At 61.7% G+C, this 4,719-nt stretch overlaps 1 non-coding gene across 1 annotated transcript; it reads right to left on the bottom strand.

Annotated features, from left to right (window-relative positions):
- Window positions 1-889: 889 nt before the first annotated feature.
- LOC131862517 (5S ribosomal RNA) lies at window positions 890-1,008 on the bottom strand. The gene has a single exon (XR_009361530.1). It is a non-coding gene; the product is annotated as a 5S ribosomal RNA (ribosomal RNA).
- Window positions 1,009-4,719: the final 3,711 nt, after the last annotated feature.

Raw genomic sequence — 4,719 nt, forward strand, 5'->3', positions numbered from 1 at the left:
TCGGTTTGCCCCGGGTGCGCACCTTCGCCAGGGTGCGCACCTTGATGCGCACGCCTTGGCTGGGCTGCGCACCTTGGTGGGCGCCATGGTGCGCACCTTTCGTGCGCTCCAAGGTGCGCACGAAGTCGGAGCTCGGTTTGCCCCGGGTGCGCACCTTGGTGGGCGCCATGGTGCACTCCGAGGTGCCCAAGATTGGTGCGCACCAAGGAGCGCTCCGAAGTGCGCTCCAAGGTGCGCGCGAAGTCGAAAGTTGGGTTAATTGTCCGGTTTGCCTCGGGTGCGCACCTTGCGTGCACCTTCGCCAGGGTGGGCGCCTTGGTGCGCACACCTTGGCTGGGCTGCGCACACCTTGGCACCCGCGTTTCCTTCATTTTAAATTTTTTTTTTTTACAATCTCTCAAGTGGGAAATTCTATAATCTCAACTTTTTTTGCCTTTTCAGGAAACTTTTGAATGGAGCGCATCATTGGTGCGCTCCGAAGTGTGCTCCAAAGCTCTCTCCAGCTGCGTGCACCTGCCCCGGCCGCGCACCCGGCCCCGCCCAGCTTCGCTCACCTGTCCCGGGCGTCTGGTGCGGAACCTTAGAGTAAGAAACATCACCGTGCACCTTGGCCAACGTGCGCGACTCGACCGAGCGCGCACTGGCCGAGGTGCACACCGATTTCACCTGGGTGCGCGCGCAGCACCTCGGGCGCACCGGGGTGCGCGCACAACGCCCGGGTTGCACCGTGGCCTGTGTGCTCGGGGCGCCTCGGGTGCGCGCTCGGTGTCGCCCCCGCGCGCGCGGTAGTGCGGGCAGCGCACCCCGGCCCGGCCCGGCCCCGACGAGAACGCAAACGGGCAAAAGGTTTATTCAAATAGCATTGCGACGCCCGGCGAAAAACTAAAAAAGGGTGCAACACCGGGACTTCCCGGGAGGTCACCCATCCCAGTACTACTCCGGCCCAAGCGCGCTTAACTGCGGAGTTCTGATGGGATCCGGTGCACTAACGCTGGTATGATCGCACCCGTTATGAGCTTGTCGCAGTGTGTACTTAGCAAACCGCGACCCACGTGCGAATCCACCCCGGCCACCCACCCCCGTCGAGGTGCACACCCTCCCTCGCGAAGTGCGCCCCGTTCGCCAAGTGTGAGCCCTGCCCGGGTGCGCGCACCTTGCTAGGGCGTCGGGTGTGCACCCGGCCCGGCCTACGTGCGTGCACCTGGAGGGGGCGTCGTGTGCGTGCAGTGTCCCGTCTGCAACGCGGTGCCCACACACCACCTCGGGCGCAACGACCTGCGCTCACATGTGGGCCGAGTGCACCTTGGTGCATGTTCGGGGCGCCTCGGGTGCACGCTCGATCTTGCCCCGGTGCACCAAGGCGCTCGGTTTGCCCCGGGTGCGCACTTGGTGCAAGGTGGGCACCCAAAATAGGGATCAAGCACCAAAACACAAGTTTCGGGATGCAAAATGGGACCCAAGGACCACAAATGCGTTCCAAGACCCATGATGGGTCCACGAGAACAAAAATGTGTTCCGAGACTTAATAAACAAATATTGGGTTTTAGGAGAAGAAACATGCTCTGATGCCCAAAACGAGAATCGACCCCGAAAAGGCCACAGGCCAAAAGTGGGATGCGAGACAAAAAAAAATGGGACCCGAGGACCAAAATTGGGTTCCCAGGTCGAAGACAGGGCAACCGGACAAGAAACGACCTCTAAGGCTCGAAATGAGTCCCGACGACTAAAACTTGACAAGAAGCACCCATCAGGCACCCAACTCGACACCCATGGGATGCCGACCCACCCGGGCTTCCACCTAGCACACCTTGGCACCCACCCACCCTCGCACCCAACCTCGCACCCAACTTAGCACCTTTGAACCCACATTGGCACTCACCCTGACCCTGGCACCTTGGAACCCACATTGGCACTCACCTTGACCCTGGCACCCACCTTTGCACTCACCTTGGGACCCACCCTGGCTCCCACCTCGGCACCCACCCAGACACCCACCTTGGTTCCTTGGCACCCACCTTGGATCCTTGGCACCCACCCCGACACCCACCTTGGCACGCAACTTGGCTACTTGCCACCCACCTTGGCTCCTTGACGCCCACCCCGACAACCACCCCGTGACCTACCCTGGCTAGGGTTGGTGCACACCCACCCTGGTGCCCACCTTGGCACCCACCCTATGACCCACCTTGGCACGCACCTTAGTACCCACCCCGTTACCCACCCTAGGACCCACCCCGTGACCCACCTTGGCCAGGGTGGGTGCCTTGGTGCGCACAACTTGCCTGGGCTGCACACCAGGGCGGGCTCAAGATGGCACCCGCGTTCCGTTTTTTTCACTATCTTTCAAAACGGAAATTTTAAAATCTCATTTTTTTCTTTTTTTTGCCTTTTCTGGAAATTAGTGAAGGCAGCGCATCAAAGGTGCGCAATGCTGGTGCGAACCCGGGAGCGCTCCGATGTGTGCTCCAAGGTGCGGCGTGCACGAAGTCCGAGCCCGGTTTGCCCCGGGTGCGCACCTCGCGTGCACCTTCGCCGGGGTGAGCACCTTGGCTGGGTTGCGCGCCCTGGTGCGTACCAAGGAGCGCTCTGAAGTGTGCTCCAAGGTGCGGCGTGCACGAAGTCGGAGCCCGGTTTGCCCCGGGTGTGCACCTCGGGTGCGCACCTCGCGTGCACCTTCGCTGCGGTGGGCACCTTGGCTGGGTTGCGCGCCTTGGTGGGCACCATGCAGTGCACGAAGTCGGAGCCCGGTTTGCCCCGGGCGCGCACCTCCGCCAGGGTGGGCACCTTGGTGCGCACAACTTGCCTGGGCTGCGCATCAGGAAGGGCTCAAGATGGCACCCGCGTTTCGTTTTTTTCACTATCTTTCAGAACGGAAATTTTAAAATATCGTTTTTTTTTGCCTTTTCTGGAAATTAGTGAAGGCAGCGCATCAAAGGTGCGCAACGCTGGTGCGAACCTGGGAGCGCTCCGATGTGTGCTCCAAGGTGCGGCGTGCACGAAGTCGGAGCCCGGTTTGCCCCGGGTGCGCCCTGGTGGGCACCATGGTGCGCACCAAGGAGCGCTCCGAAGTGTGCTCCAAGGTGCGGCCTGCACGAAGTCGGAGCCCGGTTTGCCCCGGGTGTGCACCTCGGGTGGGCACCTTGGTGCGCATGCCTTGCCTGGGCTGCGCACCAGGGCGGGCTCAAGATGGCACCCGCGTTCCTTTTTTTTCACTATCTTTCAAAACGGAAATTTTAAAATCTCATTTTTTTTTGCCTTTTTCTGGAAATTAGTGAAGGCAGCGCATCAAAGGTGCGCACCTCGCTGCCCACCACGGTGCGCAACGCCGGTGGGCACCCGGGAGTGCTTCGAAGTGTGCTCCAAGGTGCTGCGTGCACGTTGTCGGAGCCCGGTTTGCCCCGGGTGCGCACCTCGCGTGCACCTTCGTCGGGGTGGGCACCTTGGCTTGGTTTGCCCCGGCTGCGCTCCGAAGCGGGGTTATTGGAGCGCCGCCTCTTTTTTTGTCGGAGCGTTTGGTGGGGTTTCTCGCATTGGCTCTTCCGAGGCCCGGTTGCCACCCTGGCGCGCACGAAGTCGGAAGTAGGGTTAATTGCCCGGGTGCGCACCTTTGCCAGGGTGGCACCTTACCTGGGCTGCGCACCAGGGCGGGCTCAAGATGGCACGCGCGTTCCGTTTTTTTCACTATCTTTCAAAACGGAAATTTTAAAATCTCCTTTTTTTTTTGCCTTTTCTGGAAATTAGTGAAGGCAGCGCATCAAAGGTGCGCACCTCGCTGCCCACCTTGGTGTGCTCTGAGGTGCGCACCCGGGAGCGCTACGAAGTGTGCTCCAAGGTGCGGCGTGCACGTTGTCGGAGCCCGGTTTGCCCCGGGTGCGCACCTCGCCTGCACCTTGGCCGGGGTGGGCACCTTGGCTGGGTTTGCCCAGGGTGCGCTCCGAAGCGGGGTTACTGGAGCGCCCCCTCTTTTTTTGTCAGAGAGTTTGGTGGGGTTTCTCGCATTGGCTCTTCCCAGGCCCGGTTGTTGGGTGCGCTCCCACCCTGGCGCGCGCGAAGTTGGAAGTTGGGTTAATTGCCCGGGCGCGCACCTTCGCCAGGGTGGGCACCTTGGTGCGCAAACCTTGGCTGGGCTGCGCACCAGGGCGGGCTCAAGATGGCACCAGCATTCCCTTTTTCTCACTATCTTTCAAAACGGAAATTTTAAAATCTCATTTTTTTTTTGCCTTTTATGGAAATTAGTGAAGGCATCGCATCAAAGGTGCGCACCTCGCTGCCCACCTTGGTGTGCTCCGAGGTGCCCACCACGGTGCGCAACGCCGGTGCGAACCCGGGAGCGCCCCGATGTGTGCTCCAAGGTGCGGCGTGCACGAAGTCGGACCCCGGTTTGCCCCGGGTGCGCACCTCGCGTGCACCTTGGTGCGCACACCTTGGCTGGGTTGCGCGGCCTGGTGGGCACCATGGTGCGCACCAAGGAGCGCTCCGAAGTGTGCTCCAAGGTGCGGCGTGCACGAAGTCGGAGCCCGGTTTGCCCCGGGTGCGCACCTTCGCCGCGGTGGGCACCATGGCGTGCACGAAGTCGGAGCCCGGTTTGCCCCGGGTGCGCACCTCGCGTGCACCTTCGCCGGGGTGGGCACCTCGGCTGGGTTGCGCGCCCTGGTGCGCACCAAGGAGCGCTCTGAAGTGTGCTCCAAGGTGCGGCGTGCACGAAGTCGGAGCCCGGTT

Source organism: Cryptomeria japonica, unplaced genomic scaffold (genome assembly GCF_030272615.1).
Source record: "Cryptomeria japonica unplaced genomic scaffold, Sugi_1.0 HiC_scaffold_43, whole genome shotgun sequence".
In the NCBI taxonomy this organism is placed as follows: domain Eukaryota; kingdom Viridiplantae; phylum Streptophyta; class Pinopsida; order Cupressales; family Cupressaceae; genus Cryptomeria; species Cryptomeria japonica.